The sequence below is a fragment of the Salvelinus fontinalis genome, chromosome 20 (genome assembly GCF_029448725.1).
Source record: "Salvelinus fontinalis isolate EN_2023a chromosome 20, ASM2944872v1, whole genome shotgun sequence".
NCBI classification, from domain to species: Eukaryota; Metazoa; Chordata; class Actinopteri; order Salmoniformes; family Salmonidae; genus Salvelinus; species Salvelinus fontinalis.
In genome coordinates, this window is record NC_074684.1 from 18,485,519 (window position 1) to 18,505,072 (window position 19,554).

The 19,554-nt window shown below is 41.6% G+C and overlaps 1 protein-coding gene across 1 annotated transcript in view; it reads left to right on the top strand.

Annotated features, from left to right (window-relative positions):
- Positions 1 to 19,554, top strand: part of galnt14 (UDP-N-acetyl-alpha-D-galactosamine:polypeptide N-acetylgalactosaminyltransferase 14 (GalNAc-T14)) — a 129,245-nt gene that overhangs the window by 54,219 nt on the left and 55,472 nt on the right. The window lies entirely within an intron of this gene.

Below are 19,554 nucleotides of genomic sequence, written 5' to 3' on the forward strand. Positions count from 1 at the left end.
GGAGAAAAGCGACCAAATAATTAGGGTGAGGAACATGGGCTACTAACAACTTACTACACAAGATATACTTAGTATTACATTCTTGGCTACAGTATACTTGGCTCCCGAGTGGTGCAGCGATCTAAGACACTGCATCTCAGTGCAAGAGGCATCACTACAGTCCCTGGTTTGAATCCAGGCTGTATAACATCTGGCCGTGATTGGGAGTCCCATAGGGCGGTGCACAATTGGTCCAGCGTCTTCCAGGTTTGGATGGGGTAAGGCCATCATTGTAAATAAGAATTTGTTCTTCATTGAATTTCCTTGTTAAATAAAAAAAATCTAAATCAAAATATCTCCCTGGCTGTAACATCAACGCAGGGAGTCAGAAAGCAGGTGCAGTTAGTGAGTTTACTAATAATGAACAATACAAAACAAGAGACACGTCTAACAGCGAAACATAACCAATACTCCCTGAAGAGTGATGCTAGATGAAGGGGGAGTAATCAGGGTAGTGATGGAGTCCAGGTGTGCCTCATGATGAGGCGCAGGTGTACGTAATGATGGGTTGCCAGGACCGGTGGTTAGTATACCGGTGACATCGAGCGCCGGAGAGGGGGAGGGGGAGTAGACGTGAAACTGTCATATTACATAATTTATGCAGCAGCATACAATATATTTTTGGACTCACCTTGTTGTGCTGTGCTCACTTGAATAGGAAGGTGGCACAGCTGTCCTTCTTGTGGGCTCTAGAAAGGGGCCCAAGTTCCCGACTTTTGGATTCCGAGTTGGATGAGTTGTTATTTTCAGGAATTTCTCAGTCGAGCTTAGTTTTTTTCCCCAAGTTCCCAGTTGTCTTGAACTTACTGAAGTCTGAGATTTGGCCAATGTATTCCAACATTACCAATTGGCTATCACGAAATTAGGCACAAAAAGGGGGTAGAAAAATAAAGGGCCTCCCGAGTGGCGGAGCAGTCTAAGACACTGCATCGCAGTGCTAGAGGCGTCACTACAGATCCGGGTTCGATCCCTGGCGGCCGCGACTGGGAGACCCATGAGGCGGTGCACAATTGGCCCAGCATCATCCGGGTTAGGGGAGGTTTTGACCAACTGGGATGTCCTTGTCCCATCGCGCTCTAGCGACTCCTTGTGGCGGGCCGGGCGCATGCCCGCTGACTTCGGTCGACAGCTTGACGGTGTTTCCTCCGACACATTGGTGTGGCTGGCTTCCGGGTTAAGCGAGCAGTGTGTCAAGAAACAGTGCGGCTTGGCAGGGTCGTGTTTCAGAGGATACAATGGCTCTTGACCTTCGCCTTTCCCCAAGTCTGTACGGGAGTTGCAGCGATGGGACAAGACTGTAACTACCAATTGTATATCACGAAATTGGGGAGAAAAGGGGGTAAAAAGTACAACAACAAAAAACGCACCAAAAAAATGTCACATTCACATGCAACGCCATGGGCCAGAAGTCACGATCTTGTCTCATCGCTGCAACTCCCCTACGGACTCGGCAAAGGTTGAGAGCCAAGCCACACTGCTTCTTGACACACTGCTCGCTTAACCCGGAAGCCAGCCGCACCAATGTGTCGATGGAAACACTGTTGAACTGACTGAGTCAGCTTGCAGGTGCCCGGCCCGCCACAAGGAGTCATGAGAGCATGATGAGGCAAGGAAATCCCGGAAGGCCAAACCCTCCCCTAAACTGGATGACGCCGGTTCATTTGTGTGCCATCCCATGGGTCTCCCGGTCACGGCCGGCTGTGAAACAGGTTGGGTTCGAACCCGAGGCTAGAGTGGTGCCTCAGCACTCATTGTTGAATTTGCGATTTCTAACTTGTTGTGTAATGTTTATGGCCGATGAGCACCGATACGTTTTATCTATAATTTCTCTTCATATGACAAGGATTGAAAAGAATTTGCCAGTAGATTGTCAACTTGATTCATGATGATGATGATGATGATGACTCATCAAAGCACGCAATAGAACATTGTACTGTCTACACTCGGTTTGTTGTTTATATTAGAAATGTTTCATTAATTTGATTTTAATCAGAACTAAAGTTTTGTTGCTAAGGATTCCATGACGCTGTTAGCCTTTACGGCTGGGACTGCAAATTTGTGTTCCACTTTTTTGCGTGGATTCCGCAAGTGCTAGCTGGCTGTACTACAGACACCTGTCGTCGTCATGGGAAAGACTCATTGTTATCTTTTCGTAAAATAACTGGTTGCAGTAAAGAGCCAACCTGGATACTAAGGAGATCCTGAGGGAAATCGACAAGTACCAACAGCTTTACGCTATGGAGGACCAACATACTCCATTATGGAAAGATCTGACTACCTCACAAAAGAACTTTAACCTGACAAAAAATGAAAAATAGATTAATCTACAGACATGGACAATTTACTTACCGTTGAAGTAGAGACTAGTGTTCTGGCTGGAATCCATGCAACACTGGAATAGTTGTGTGAGGAGGTAGCAGGGCTGAGTGGGAATTTGGAGTTTAGCCAGAGTGAAATTCTCACACTCCAAGGAGAAAACAAGGCACTCAAAGCCAAGGTAAAAATCCACATGGATTGTCTACTCAGGCAAAACAGGGTGATGAAGGCGTCGCTACTAGACATACAAAGTCGTAGCATGTGTGAAAATCATTTTTTTCCTGGGATTTCTGGGATTCCTGATTATCCAATAATCCAGAGGGCGTGATCACAGAATTCATGCAATCAGCATTGTTCAAAGTCTCTATAGGAAGTTTCAAAGTGGCTTTCCACCGAGTACACAGACTTGGAGCTCGGAGCGACAAGACCAAGGGTCCCCGACCGATCATCGCAAAATTTGAACACTACCAACAAAAGGAGCTGATCAAGAGCAGGGGAATGGAGCTTAAGGGACCAAATTCAATCTCAATGACCAATTTCCAAGGGAAGTCAAACAAACGTCGTAAGAGACTGTATCTGGTACAAAGGCAACAAAGGGAGAAGGGTAAGCGTGCCTTTCTCATTGTGGACAAACTCTTTATAGATGGACAGCTATTCTGAGACAGCTCCATAACACAATGACTGTACTAAATTCTACAGGGACTTCAGGTTATGAAAAAAAGAAAGTATGGGAACTGTAAAAATATCTGAACACTATGAAGTGGATATGAACACACGTACAAAATGACATGCTCGCTTACACATACGGACTTATACAGTTGAAGTCGGAAGTTTACATACACCTTAGCAAAATACATTTAAACTCAGTTTTTCACAATTCCTGACATTTAATCCTAGTAAAAATTCCCTGTTTTAGGTCAGTTAGGATCACCACTTTATTTTAAGAATGTGAAATGTCAGAATAATAGTAGAGAGAATGATTTATTTCAGCTTTTATTTCTTTCATCAATTCCAGTGGGTCAGAAGTTTACATACACTCAATTAGTATTTGGTAGCATTGTCTCCTCAAATTGTTTATCGTGGGTCAAACGTTTCGGGTAGCCTTCCACAAGCTTCCCACAATATGTTGGGTGAATTTTGGCCCATTCCTCCTGACAGAGCTGGTGTAACTGAGTCAGGTTTGTAAGCCTCCTTGCTCGCACACGCTTTTTCAGTTCTGCCCATAAATGTTCTATAGGATTGAGGTCAGGGCTTTGTGATGGCCACTCCAATACCTTGACTTTGTTGTCCTTAAGCCATTTTGCCACAAATTTGGAAGTATGCTTGGTGTCATTGTCCATTTGGAGGACCCATTTGCGACCAAGCTTTAACTTCCTGAATGATGTCTTCAGATTTTGCTTCAATATATCCACATCATTTTTCTTCCTCATATTGCCATCTATTTTGTGGAGTGCACCAGTCCCTTCTGCAGCAAAGCACCCCAATCACAACATGATGCTGCCACCCCCGTGCTTCACGGTTGGGATGGTGTTCTTCGGCTTGCAAGCCTCCCCCTTTTTCCTCCAAACATAACGATGGTCAATATGGCCAAACAGTTATATTTTTGTTTCGTCAGACCAGAGGGCATTTCTCCAAAAAGTACAATCTTTGTCCCCATGTGCAGTTGCAAACCGTAGTCTGGCTTTTTTATGGCGCTTTTGGATCAGTGGCTTCTTCCTTGCTGAGCGGCCTTTCAGGTTATGTCGATATAGGACTCATTTTACTGTGGATATAGATACTTTTGTACCTGTTTCCTCCAGCATCTTCACAAGGTCCTTTGCTGTTGTTCTGGGATTGATTTGCACTTTTCGCACCAAAGTACGTTCGTCTCTAGGAGACAGAATGCGTCTTCTTCCTGAGCGGTATGACAGCTGCGTGGTCCCATGGTGTTTATACTTGCGTAATATTGTTTGTACAGATGAACGTGGTACCTTCAGGCGTTTGGAAATTGCTCCCAATGATGAACCAGACTTGTGGAGGTTTACACATTTTTTCTGAGGTCTTGGCTGATTTCTTTAGATTTTCCCATGATTTCAAGCAAAGAGGCACTGAGTTTGAAGGTAGGCCTTAAAATACACCCACAGATACACCTCCAATTGACTCAAATGATTTAAATTATCATGTCAGAAACTTCTAAAGCCATGACATCATTTTCTGGAATTTTCCAAGCTGTTTAAAAAGACACAGTCAACTTAGTGCATGTTAACTTCTGACCCACTGGAATTGTGATACAGTGAATTATAAGTGAAATAATCTGTCTGTAAACAATTGTTGGAAAAATTACTTGTCATGCACAAAGTAGATGTCCTTACCGACTTGCCAAAACTATAGTTTGTTAACAAGAAATTTGTGGAGTGGTTGAAAAACAAGATTTAATGACTCCAACCTAAGTGTATGTAAACTTCCGACTTCAACTGAACACACACACACACCTGATCTCGCTCTCTTCTCTCACTCTCTCTTTCTCTCTTTTCTCTTCTCTTCTCTCCCTCCCTCTCTATTGTCGAGAACTGTTTCATAATTTAATGTGTTTATTATTTGTCTATCTTTTTTATATATTTGTCTACAAGTTATGTTTATATGTTTATATATGTTTACAACAAGCAAGGGGAAGATATCAGAATAGGGGCATTTGGGAATAATAACATATTGTACGGAATACATTTGTACTGTAGTGAAGACGTCTCTAGAGTAATGCAAGGTATCTTTCATGAAACGACAATTGCTATGGAAATGCTGGGATGTGTTTTTCAATGATGTTAAAGGTAATTATGATGCAACTATGACGGTGATACGATATAGATTACAATTATCATCATGAATATTAAGGCTATACGCACTACATGTTACACACATGACACTCAACTATGCAAATTGGCAGAGTTATTATTTATTTGGACATCACACATTATAGTCTTACTCTTATACAGACATCGTATAAACTCTCACTAAATCACATCCAATATCATACACGTCAACCTACTCAGATTTACTACACATAATATCTTGTCTCAATTTTCTAACCTCTGTGGCATTGGCTCACAGGCAAACAGGCAAGGGAATAAAACAAATGTTGCTAGAACCTATTTCTTGAATTCTAAATATCAGACATTTGAAAGCTCAAATTTTGACCTCCCTTATACCTCTGATGGCAGTAACATTACAAGCACTAATTATGTTCAATTTAGACTGAGAATGGGATCTAGTTATGGTAAGGGGGGGAATAAGTATAGCCAGTTATAATTGTAATGGTTTAGCAGATTATTAAAAAAAGATCAGTCTTTATATGGCTAAAAGATAAGGAATAAAACATATACTGTTTACAGGAAACTCACTCTACATCCTTAGATGAAGTTGCATGGAAAAAGGAATAGGTTGGTGAAATAATTTTATGTCATGGACAAAGGAACTCAAAAGGTGTGCTTATATTAATTAACAAACATTTCGATCTGAATGTGCAAATAGTCAGGAATGATTTGCAAGGAAGGTGGACCCTTTTGAATATGAAAGTGGACGAAAAAGAGATTTGGCTCATTAATCTTTATGGTCCAAATCAGGATGCTCCATACTTCTTCGAAAACATTTATACCAATTTATTGAACTTACAGGCAACAAATGATCAAATAATTCTAGTAGGAGACTATAACACAGTGTTAAGTACCTCAATTGACCGTAAAGGTAATCACTCTACAAACCATAATCACCGTGCTCTTATAAGGAAATCACAAATACTATGGACACATTAGAAGTAGTGGATATTTGGAGACTAAAAAACCCTGACTTAGTGAGATATACACGGAGGAGACTTAATCAAGCTAGTCGTCTTGACTACTTTCTCGTCTCTTTCTCTCTTGCATCAAAGGTTAAACAAGTTTTAATAGGAGACAGAATGCGATCGGATCATTATCTAATTGGCATTCACATAACTCTTATAGATTTTGCACGTGGATGGGGATTTTGGAGATTGAATCAAAGTTTACTGGAGGACAACTTATTTTTAACTAAGACAAAATAATTTATAACTCAATTTTTCCAGTGTAATATAGGTTCAGCAAATCCACTTATTGTTTGGGATACCTTTAAATGTACCTTCAGAGGTCATTCAATTCAATATTCATCAATAATTTAAAAAAGCAGTTTCTGGCTAAAGAGACAAGACTAACAAGGGAAATCTATGAACTAATAGTACAGGTAGATAGCAATAAAAACGATACTACAGAGATACAAAATAAGTTAGAGGGAAAACAAAAAGAACTTGAGGAACTTATTCAAGAACGATCTAATGTAAGCTATTACAAAAATTAAGCAAACTGGATGGAAAATGGAGAAAAATCCACAAAATTCTTCCTGAATCTCCAATACAGGAACACTAACAAAAAATAATTTGCAGAAAATCGTCTCCGAATCATATTTTAAAACAGGAAGCTAATTATTTTAGGCAGATTGTCACGCCCTGACCATAGAGAGCCTTTTATTCGCTATGTTGGTTAGGTTGGGGTGTGACTAGGGTGGATACTTTAGTTTTTTATTTCAATGTTGGCCTGGTATGGTTCCCAATCAGAGGCAGCTGTCTATCGTTGTCTCTGATTGGGGATCATATTTAGGCAGCCTTTTCCCACTGGGTTTTTGTGGGATGTTGTTTTTGTGTAGTGCCTGTGAGCACTGCATAGCTTCACGTTTGTTTCTTTCTTCTTTATTGTTTTTTTTCCGGTTCACGTTTAATAAAGATAATGAACCCAAATGAAGCTGCATTTTGGTCCGATTCATACAACAACGTTCGTGACACAGATGTTCTCTTTTCTGGTCTCATTCTCTCCCACTTAATGAAGATTACGGTAAGGAATTCTTTCCAAATAATATAAAAAATGGAAAAATTACAAATGTACAGAAAGATCAGTGCGAAGGCCAAATTACAGAGGAATAACTTTTTGAGGTTATTAAATCCCTTCAGTCTGGAAAAACCACAGGGCTTGATGGCATACCGGTAGAGGTATATCAAGCCTTTTTTGATATACTAAAAGCTCCACTGTTAGATTGTTTTAACTACTCCTATATAAATGGTAGTCTGTCAGGTACTCAGCAGGAAGGTCTGATTTCTCTATTATTAAAACAAGACCCAGATGGCAAATATAAAGACCCAGTCTATCTAAAAAGCTGGAGGCCCCTTACACTTCAATGTTGTGATGCAAAAATACTAGCGAAATGCATAGCACTCAGAATTAAAAGGGTTTTACCAGGTATTGTTCATCCTGGTCAGACAGGTTTTTTACAAGGACGATACATTGGAGATAATATACGACAACTACTAGAAATAATAGAACATCATGAAACATCTAAGAAGCCAGGCCTGGTATTTATAGCGGATTTTGAAAAGGCATTTGATAAAGTAAGACAGGATTTTATTTATAAATGCCTGGAATTTTTCAATTTCGGTAATTCTCTTATAAAATGGGTAAAAATAATGTATAGCAACCCCAGGTGTAAAATAGTACATGACGGCTACTTCTCAAAGAGTTTTTAATTGTCAAGAGGAGTTAAACAAGGGTGTCCGCTGTCACCATATCAGTTATGGCCATCGAAATGCTAGCCATTAAAATCAGATCCAATAACAACATTGGAGGATTAACCTCTAACGAGTCACAAACCCGGATCCGGGACCCCCCCATCAAAAAAGCTGACTAGCATAGCCTAGCCTAAAGCCACAGGGATATCATATAATAAAATGTTCATGAAATCACAAGTCCAAGACACCAAATGAAAGATACACATCTTGTGAATCCAGCCATCATTTCTGATTTTTAAAATGTTTTACAGGGAAGACGCAATATGTAAATCTATTAGCTAACCATGTTAGCAAAAGACACAACTTTTTTTACTCCACCCTTTTCTTACTGCATCAGTAGCTATCACAAATTCGACCAAATAAAGATATAAATAGCCACTAACCAATAAACACTTTCATCAGATGACAGTCTGATAACATATGCTATACAATAAATATGTTTTGTTAGAAAAATGTGCATATTTCAGGTATAAATCATAGTTTACCATTGCAGCCACCATCATAACTCTCACCAAAGCAACTAGAATAACTACAGAGACCATCGTGTATTAGCTAATTACTCATCATAAAACAGTTCTTAAAAATACACAGCGTACAGCAAATGAAAGACACAGATCTTGTGAATCCAGCCAATATTTCAGATTTTCCAAGTGTTTTACAGCGAAAACACAATATAGCGTTATATTAGCTTACCACAATAGCAAACATCACAACAGCATTGATTCAAGCCAAAATAGCGATAACGTATAAACAAACAAAATATATAAATTTTTTCACTAACCTTCTCAGAATTCTTCAGATGACAGTCCTATAACATCATATTACACAATGCATATAGAGTTTGTTCGAAAATGTGCATATTTAGCGCCACAAATCGTGGTTATACAATGAGAAAAGTAGCAAAGCTGCCCAGAAAATGTCAGGAGAAATCTTTGGAGAGGCACCTATTCTAATCAATAAATAATCATAAACTTGACTACAAAATACACGTTGGACAGCAATTGAAAGACAAATTAGTTCTTAATGCAATCGCTGGGTTACATTTTTAAAATTAACGTTACTTCAAAATACAGCGTGCGATAAAGCGAGGCTGCACTGCAATTAATGGCGGCTTATGCATTTGACATTTTTCAACAGAACAACGAATTATCAGCATAAATAGTTCTTACTTTTTGATGAACTCTCATCAGAATCTTGGGAAAGGTGTCCTTTGTCCAAAATAATCGTTGCTAGGTTGTATAACGTCCTCTTCAACATTGCAATTAGCAATAAACATTAGCATGAGAGAGAGAGATACCCAACCCCCTAGAACGCCAGGAAATGAAATACCCGAAAATCGCAATATACTGACATAAACTGATATAATTCGGTTTAAAATAACAAGATTATGATGTCTTTAAAGCCTATATCGAATAAAAACACAGCCGGAAATTTCTAAGATCTATAACCGATGGTTCTAGTACAATATGCCAAGGTCCTCAGTGCGTCAGAGCGAAGAGGGAAAAGAACAGACACGTCTTTGCCAAGTGATTTATAACCTTTGAGATCTACGTAGAGACTCCATTTCAAGTCTCCCTATTTGCTAACATCCAGGGGAAGGCGTATGCAGTGCATCTCAACCAATAGAAGACAGGCAGATTTATACACAGGTCTCAGAGCAGCTAGCAAAATTTGGCATTCTCACATACACATAGGAAAATTGCTCTAAGTCCAGTTCTGTTTCACTCACAGATATAATTCAAACGGTTTTAGAAACTAGAGAGTGTTTTCTATCCAATAGTAATAATAATATGCATATTGTACGAGCAAGAATTGAGTACGAGGCAGTTTAATTTGGGAACGTAATTATTACAAAGTGCTAACAGCACCCCCTATTGACAAGAAGTTAAAAATCCAAGGCTTAAAAACATAGGTGTCCATGTATGCCGATGACTCAAGTTTTATATTAAATCCGTAAGCTAGATCCCTGCAATGTCTCATTGAAGATCTAGATAGGTTTTAGTCCAGAGAGTACAGAAAGCTAATTATGATAAGTGTACAATATTACACATTGGATCTTTAAAAAATATAACTTTTACCCTGCAGTTTACCTATAAAATGGGCTGATAGTGAAGTAGACATACTTGGTATTTATCTCACAAAATATATAAATAAGCTCTCCACAATGAATTTCAATAGAAAACTTGTAAAAATAGACACGATCCTGCAACCATGCAGAGGTAAATACCTGTCACGTTCTGACCATAGTTCTTGTGTGTTTTGCTTGTGTTAGTGTTGGTCAGGACGTGAGCTGGGTGGGCATTCAATGTTGTGTGTCTAGTTTGTCTGTTTCTATGTTTGGCCTAATATGGTTCTCAATCAGAGGTAGGTGTTTTGTGTTGTCTCTGATTGGGAATCATATATAGGTGGCTTGTTTTGTGTTGGGGTTTGTGGGTGGTTGTTTCCTGTCTTTGTGTTTTCTCTGCACCAGATAGGGCTGTATCGGTTTGCCACATTTGTTATTTTGTATTCGTTGTAAGTGTTCACTGTTTATCGTTTTATTAAACATGTTGAGCACTGGCTACGCTGCGTGTTGGTCCGATCCCTGTTACACCCTCTCTTCTCGTGAAGAGGAGGAAGGCTGCCGTTACAGAGCCACCCACCAATCTCGGACCAAGCAGCGTAGCAACGGGCAGCAGCAGCAGCAGCGGTACCAGGAGGAATGGACTTGGGAAGAGGTGTTGGACGGAAAGGGTTGCTACACATGGGAGGAGATCCTGGCTGGTAAGGATCGCCTTCCATGGGAGCAGGTGGAGGCAGCTAGGAGAGCGGAAGCAGCCGCGAAGGGGAACCGGTGTTATGAGGGAACACGGCTGGCCAGGAAGCCCGAGAAGAAATCCCAATATCTATCCTACCCTGCCTTTCTAAGGTCTTCGAAAGCCAAGTCAACAAACAGATTACCGACCATTTCGAATCCCACCGTACCTTCTCTGCTATGCAATCTGGTTTCAGAGCTGGTCATGGATGCACCTTAGCCATGCTCAAGGTCCTAAACGATATCATAACCGCCATCGATAAGAGACATTACTGTGCAGCCGTATTCATCGATCTGGCCAAGGCTTTCGACTCTGTCAATCACCACATTCTTATTGGCAGACTCAACAGCCTTGGTTTCTCAAATGATTGCCTCGCCTGGTTCACCAACTATTCTGATAGAGTTCAGTGTGTCAAATCGGAGGGCCTGTTGTCCGGACCTCTTGCAGTCTCTATGGGCGTGCCACAGGGTTCAATTCTCGGGCCGACTCGCTTCTCTGCATACATCAATGATGTCGCTCTCGCTGCTGGTGATTTTCTGATCCACCACTACGCAGACAACACCATTCTGTATACTTCTGGCCCTTCTTTGGACACTGTGTTAACTAACCTCCAGACGAGCTTCAATGCCATACAACTCTCCTTCCGTGGCCTCCAACTGCTCTTAAATACAAGTAAAGCTAAGTGCATGCTCTTCAACCGATCACTGCCCGCACCTGCCCGCCCGTCCAGAGTAGTGATGCTGGACGGGCGGGCAGGTGCGGGCAGTGATCGGTTGAAGAGCATGCACTTAGTTGTTCTTGCATTTAAGAGCAGTTGGAGGTCACGGAAGGAGAGTTGTATGGCATTGAAGCTCGTCTGGAGGTTAGTTCTGACTTAGAATATGTGGACAACTACAAATACCTAGGTGTCTGGCTAGACTGTAAACTCTCCTTCCAGACTCACATCAAACATCTCCAATCCAAAATTAAATCTATAATCGGCTTCCTATTTCGCAACAAAGCATCCTTCACTCATGCTGCCAAACATACCCTCGTAAAACTGACCATCCTACCGATCCTCGACTTCAGCGATGTCTTCTATAAAATAGCCTCCAACACTCTACTCAACAAATTGGATGCAGTTTATCACAGTGCCATCCGTTTTGTCACCAAAGCCCCATATATTACCCACCACTGCGACCTGTATGCTCTCGTTGGCTGGCAATTGCTTCATACTCGTCGCCAAACCCACTGGCTCCAGGTCATCTACAAGTCTCTGCTAGGTAAAGCCCCGCCTTATCTCAGCTCACTGGTCACCATAGCAGCACCCACCCGTAGCATGCGCTCCAGCAGGTATATCTCCCTGGTCACCCCCAAAGCCAATTGTCACGTCCTGACCATAGAGAGTCCTTATTTTCTATGGTAGAGTAGGTCAGGGCGTGACTGGGGGGTTAGTCTAGTTTATTATTTCTATGTGGGGTTCTAGGTTTGTTTTTCTATGTTGGTGATTGTGTATGATTCCCAATTAGAGGCAGCTGGTAATCGTTGTTTCTAATTGGGGATTATATTTAGGTAGCTTTTTTCCATATTGGATATTGTGTTTTGAGTTATTGCACGTAGCATCTCTGTTGTCACGGTTCGTTGTTAGTTTATTGCTTATTTGTTTTTGTCTCTGCTAAGTTTCACTTTATTTCATTAAATCATGTGGAACTCGACATCCGCTGCGCCTTGGTCTGACATTTATTACAGTGAACGCAACACCAATTCCTCCTTTGGCCGCCTTTCTTTCCAGTTCTCTGCTGCCAATGACTGGAACGAACTGCAAAAATCAATGAAGCTGGAGTCTTATATCTCCCACACTAGCTTTAAGCACCAGCTGTCAGAGCAGCTCACAGATCACTGCACCTGAATAGCCCATCTGTAAACAGCCCATCCAACTACCTCATCCTCATACTGTATTTATTTATTTATTTTGCTCCTTTGCACCCCAGTATCTCTACTTACACATTAATCTTCTGCACATCTACCATTCCAGTGTCTAATTGCAATACTGTAATTACTTCGCCACCATGGCCTATTTATTGCCTTTCCTCCCTTATCTTACCTCATTTGCACTCACTGTATGTAGATTTTTATTTTTTCTACTGTATTATTGACTGTATGTTTGTTTATTCCATGTGTAACTCTGTGTTGTTGTATGTGTCGAACTGCTGTGCTTTATCTTGGTCAGGTCGCAGTTGTAAATGAGAACTTGTTCTCAACTAGCCTACCTGGTTAAATTAAGGTGAAATTTAAATGTAAAAAAAAACTGTGCCTTACAGATTGCAAAATAGTTGGGAAGAGATTTCTGATGTACCGATTCCATGGTACAGGGTGTATGAGTTGATATATAAAACAACGCAAGATTCAAGACTTTGTGCTTTTCAGCTGAAATTATTATATAGACTTCTTGCCACCAACAAAATGTGGAATATTTGCAGCATAAAATCATCGAAGCTCTGCAGATTTTGATGTGAGGATACAGAATCAATAGACCATTTATTTTGGTATTGCCCTCAGGTAGCTTGTTTCTGGTCTCAGGTTCAGGAATGGCTGAAAATTAGACAGATTGAAATTGTACCTTAAACATCACAGCATAGTTGAAAGAGATGTGTTGCATAGGGTGGCCAGCATAGATAGATGGGATGGGCTGAGGGAAGCTGAGGGTTGGGATGTGGAATTGGAGACAAGTGGGAGTGGAGTTGCTGTGCGGGAGATAGAATGGTGGTCAAAGATAAAAGTAAAAATAAAACATAATAAAAGTATGTTTGAATGACACTGAGGGGCAGTGTTTTTACAACTAATGCCGGTTTGCCTGAGGCTGATGCCGTGCAGGTGTTTATACATATGCATACACACACACTCTCATTCAAATAAACTCATACAAGAACACACATGTAATAGTGCCAGACATGCACACAAACATATACAGTTGGCAGTGCTGTTATGATTTTAGTTGTCCCTGATGTACTTTGTTTTAATTTTTAAAAATGTTTTTTGCATTGTTTGCTGTTTTCTGTTTTCTTTTTCTCTTTAGTTCATTCTCTTGGTTGTTGGTGCATTGGGGGGTTCTTGAGGGTGGGGAATGGAATTAATTGTAATTTTTATTTTAATTCTTGGGGGGGGGGGGGGGGCTGTGGGAGGGGTCTCGAATGGTTGAGGGACAGCTATTGGGGAACTGTGGGGGGGATCTTGAAGGGTTCGGGTTCACATTTTTTGGCCTGGTGGGAGATCAGTCCAATCAAAGCTACATTAGATATAACGCCTGCATTTTGGAGCTGCCTTACTCAAGAAAGCAAAAAAGAGACAATGTTTGTATGCGGCTTTATTAACTCATATATGTATTTTTTTTTTTACGTTGTTTGCAAAGTGATATGTGACACGTATTAATGCCAAAATTGTCACGCCTGCTCCTGCACTCCCTCTCCTGCACTCGAGGGCGCCAGACTGCCTATCATTACGCACACCTGTACCTTTTATCTGTCTGTATCCTCTGTTTGTTCCCTGTGTCTGCAGTGATGTCGTTACTTTGTCCGCTGTCCAGACGTTGTTCCTGTCCTGTTTCAAGTCCATTATGTATTAAATGTTCTCCCTGTACCTGCTTCCTGTCTCCATCGTCGACCCCCACAAAAATAACATACAAAACAGGCACACACAAAAAAGGCTCTTCCCTGAATGACGCGTCGCCACTGCCTGTTACTGACCCTGGACTAGGTCACTGTCCGTTTGCTCTCAGACCTGTGCCTGACTCATATGGACTCTTCATTTAATCCTGACGCCCAAGTGCCAAACCCCTCTATTGACTTCCCAGCCTGAGCCTTGACCTTTCCCATAGCTGCCTCACCACCACCTCACCTGTCCCTGGGTGTCAGCAGCTTGCCTTGGCAGCTTGCCTTAGAACAACGCAAGCCTCCCCTCCCCTGCCAACGTCTCCTGGAGCCGGTTCAGCTCATTACAGCTGAGTAGTCAGCAGAGACCCGGGCTGTCTCTTAATGATCACACAGAGAAGACTCCTGAGTCCTGACCACCACTCCACCGGGGAAAAAACTGTCCTGTTTATGTGTCCGCCCCAAACCTTTTTCAAAGCGCTGCAGTTTCAACCAATTAAAAGACAATCTCTCCCAGTAGGTTTCAGCCCGTCCCTTTGGTTTTTGGACGACTTGTCTGTTTGCAACTTTTTCACTATTACTCACTTCTCCTGCAAAAAAGTTTGTAATTGTGCCTATAGCCACACTGCAGGCTCAGGAAATAATGGTCTCTAGCTCCAGGCTCCATCCCTTACAATAGCAATGGAAGAACACCAATGGAAGTTTGCTTTCCTGATAATGAATTAATCTACAGAACACACCGTCTCGCTCTCTACGAGTGTGCCTTCCTCATTACAGTACATCTTTGTCCAGGGTAGTGTACTGTAGCACTCAGAGTCACATATCACCGCTGTTAAAGATATCCTGAGGGGGTACAGTACCAATACCCTACCCGTGGCCCTCAGGGACGTCAGGGTGGGGTTTAATTAGCACAGTGTTTCATGGCTGCCAGCATGTTTGTGTCATCATGGTGGCCTGCCTGTCTGTAATTACACAGCCTCAGCCTCACTCAGCCCTCCGCCACACGCTGTCGCCGCCAGTGATGTAGCTAATAGGAAAAACAACAACAACCCTAATCTTCTGAGGTTTCTGTGCATTAATAAGGTTGTCTGTGTGTTCTGGCACCTTCCTGTAAACTGAGGCTGGCTGGGGTTCATGGGCTGGTTAGACCCAGTTATACCCCCTGACGCATAGCCCACCAAGGGCTCCTCAGCCTGTCTGTCTGGTAGCCTATCCCCCCCCACCCCCACTCTCTCTTACCTCAGCTTGCACCAGAACCAAACATTGATACAGAGCGGGTTTAAAAAGCAGGCCATGGGCCTCTCTCTTTGATTTGTGTTAGTGCTGACAGAGGCTATTACCACAATCCAGCCCTCAGAACCCTCTGAGGTGGAGGGGGAATAGGCTGGGAGCTTGCTCTCCCAGACAGAGCTGGGAGCGATAGTTCAGGAGAGGAGATGAAGAGGAGAGGTGAGGAGAGGGGAAGGGGAGGATAATAATATGGATGTGAGAAGAGGAGAGGTAGAGGGAATGAATATAGAGGAGGAGAGGGGAAAGTAGAAGAGAAGAAATGAGGGGAACAATATGAAAGAGTAATAGGAAGGACATGTCTGTCTGTATTTTCATAGCCACAGCAGGTAGAGTAAACTACAATGGAAACAGTCACTGGCCACAAATTGCACTGGGATGCTATATTCTAGTCATGTTTGGAGAGCGAGGCACTCTGAGTTCCAAACAGTACAAGAGGAGAAGTAGGTAATCATAACTTGTGTAAATGGCTTGCGTCCGCAATACACACTCATGACGATCAGTTCTAAACAAATCACAGAAATGAGAAAATGGTGTAGATTAGACTATTTTTCAAATCTCACCTGTTCCTGCATGTGCCACAATGGATTTCATTGATGCTGTGTTTGGTCGTAATGTATTCCTCCTACTCATGGTTTTTTCCCCCCAAATGAAAAGCATTTTGGAATGCATCAGGAGAAACAGAAATGCATTAGGCAGTCAAAGGGCTTCTCTCCTGTGTTTGGGTGGTGAGTGTGGGCTTCAAAGTCGCTGTGCTCAAAGTGCAGAGCCGCCCCATAAACACTGCAGGAATCGATATAATGACATTCTAAGAGCGCAATGTACATTAAACACATTTCCACTGCTCTACTAACCCAGGCCTTTTGATTGTGGGTAGTAATTCTACATCATTTGTGTACCCTTAGTTCTGAAAGGAACGATTACACAACCTTGCTTTGGAATGATACCAATTCATCTCATTTGTATGCTGTTGGAAATTGTTAATTGCCCAATATTTGTCAATTTTGGGCTGTTTAAAAAAATGCTTTAGAAATAGAAGTCTGTCAATATTTCATTTTGCGGTTATCCGACAATCAATAATATATTTTATACAGTATTCAAGTACAGTACATTCACAAACTAACTTTCAAGGACACACTTTGTTTTCTCAGTGGGTTTGATGTTATTGCGACCGTCAGTGTTTCATAGTTAATGCCCAATGTAATGATGGCGCTGGAGAGGATGGCTGATGTTTTACTGGCTCTTAACCAACCGTGCTATTTGTTTGTTTTTCCCGAATTGTTTGTAACTTGTTTTGTACATAATGTTGATACTACTGTCTCTTATTACTCACCTACTCAACTGTCTCGATTACTCACCTTGATCTGGACAAATAATTTTTCTTTAATGAGTCTGACGGGAAGGATATACTCCAAACACCCGAACAGGCCCTCATCCCCGTCTTTCACTAGAGAAAGAAACTGATATTTCGCGGAGGGAGATCGGGTTGCCTTGTGAGGATCAGGCAACTAGTGGCTAATCTGCCTTTGCCATCCGTACTGTTAGCCAATGTTCAATCGCTGAAAAATAAATGGGACGAACTGAAAGCAAGTATATCCTACCAACGGGACATAAAAATTGTAATATCTTATGTTTCACAGAGTTGTGGCTGAACGACGACATTAATAACATACAGCTGGCGGGTTATACACTATATCGGCAGGATAGAACAGCAGCCTCTGGTAAGACACGGGGCGGCGGCCTATGTATATTTGTAAACAACAGCTGGTGCACGATATCTAAGGAAGTCTCAAGGTTTTGCTCGCCTGAGGTAGAGTATCTCATGATAAGCTGTAGACCACACTATCTACCTAGAGAATTTTCATCTATATTTTTTCGAAGCTGTCTACATACCACCACAGACCGATGCTGGCACTAAGACCGCGCTCTATGAGCTGTATACTTCCATAAGCAAACAGGAGAACGCTCCTCCAGAGGCGACGGTCATGGTGGCCAGGGACTTTAATGCAGGGAAACTTAAATCAGTTTTACCTCCTTCTATCAGCATGTTAAATGTGCAACCAGAGGGAAAAATCTCTAGAGCACCTTTACTCCACAATCAGAGACGCATACAAAGCTCTCCCTCGCCCTCCATTTGGCAAATCTGACCATAATTATATCCTCCTGATTCCAAAGCAGGAAGGACCAATGACGGTCTATAAAAAAGTGGTCAGATGAAGCAGATGGTAAACTACAGGACTGTTTTGCTAGTTTTGCTAATAAAATGCAAATTAATTACTTAAAGATCATACAATGTGATTTTCTGGATTTTTGTTTTAGATTCCGTCTCTCACAGTTGAAGTGTACCTATGATAAAAATTACAGACCTCTACATGCTTTGTAAGTAGGAAAACCTGCAAAATCGGCAGTGTATCAAATACTTGTTCTCCCCACTGTATATCCACAGTAAAACGAGTCCTATATCGACATAACCTGAAAGGCCGCTCAGCAAGGAAGAAGGCACTGCTCCAAAACCACCATAAAAAAGCCAGACTACGGTTTGCAACTGCACATGGGGACAAAGATCGTACTTTTTTGAGAAATGTCCTCTGGTCTGATGAAACAAAAATATAACTGTTTGGCCATATTGACCATCGTTATGTTTGGAGGAAAAAGGGGGAGGCTTGCAAGCCGAAGAACACCATCCCAACCGTGAAGAACGGGGGTGGCAGCATCATGTTTTGGTTGTGCTTTGCTGCAGGAGGGACTGGTGCACTTCACAAAATAGATGGCATCATGAGGCAGGAAAATTATGTGGATATATTGAAGCAAAATCTGAAGACACCAGTCAGGAAGTTAAAGCATGGTCGCAAATGGGTCTTCCAAATGGACAACGACCCCAAGCATACTTCCAAAGTTGTGCAAAATGGCTTCAGAACAACAAAGTCAAGGTATTGGAGTGGCCATCATAAAGCCCTGACCTCAATCCTATGGAAAATATGTGGGCAGAACTGAAAAAGCGTGTGCGAGCAAGGAGGCCTACAAACCTGACTCAGTTACACCAGCTCTGTCAGGATGAATGGGCCAAAATTCCCCCAACTTATTGTGGGAAGCTTGTGGAAGGCTACCCGAAACGTTTGACCCAAGTTAAACAATTTAATGCCAATGCTATCGAATGCGAATTGAGTGTATGTAAACTTCTGACCCACTGGGAATGTGATGAAAGAAATTAAAACTGAAATAAATCATTCTCTCTACTATTATTCTGACATTTCACATTCTTAAAATAAAGTGGTTATCCTAACTGACCTAAAACAGGACATTTTTACTAGGATTAAATATCAGGAATTGTGTGAAACTGAGTTTAAATGTATTTGGCTAAGGTGTATGTAAACTTCTGACTTCAACTCTACATTTAATCTCAGTTTTTCACAATTCCTGACATGTAATCCTAGTAAAAGATCACCACTTTAGGCTACTCCACCTACATGTACATATTATCTCAATTACCTCGACACCGGTGCACCCGCACATGTACTCTGTACCGGTATCCCCTGTATATAGCCCGCTATTGTTATTTTACTGGTTAAGGGCTTGTAAGTAAGCATTTCACTGTAACGTCTACTACACCTGTTGTATTCGGCACATGTGACAAATACGATTTGATTTGAATTGATTTTGATCCTACATCAGTGTTGGGCTGGACCCAGCTTTGGAACTCCCACATGAGACTCAACTTTATTGTGTTTTTATCACTGACTCGCACGCTATATGACGTACTTCACATGGTTTCAAGACAACTTTCACTTAAATATCTTTATATGAAACAGACTGTTTATAATAAAAAGAGGTTGTAAATACAGCCTAGAAGAAAGTCCACAGCAATCACAGGGCAATAGTCATCCACGTC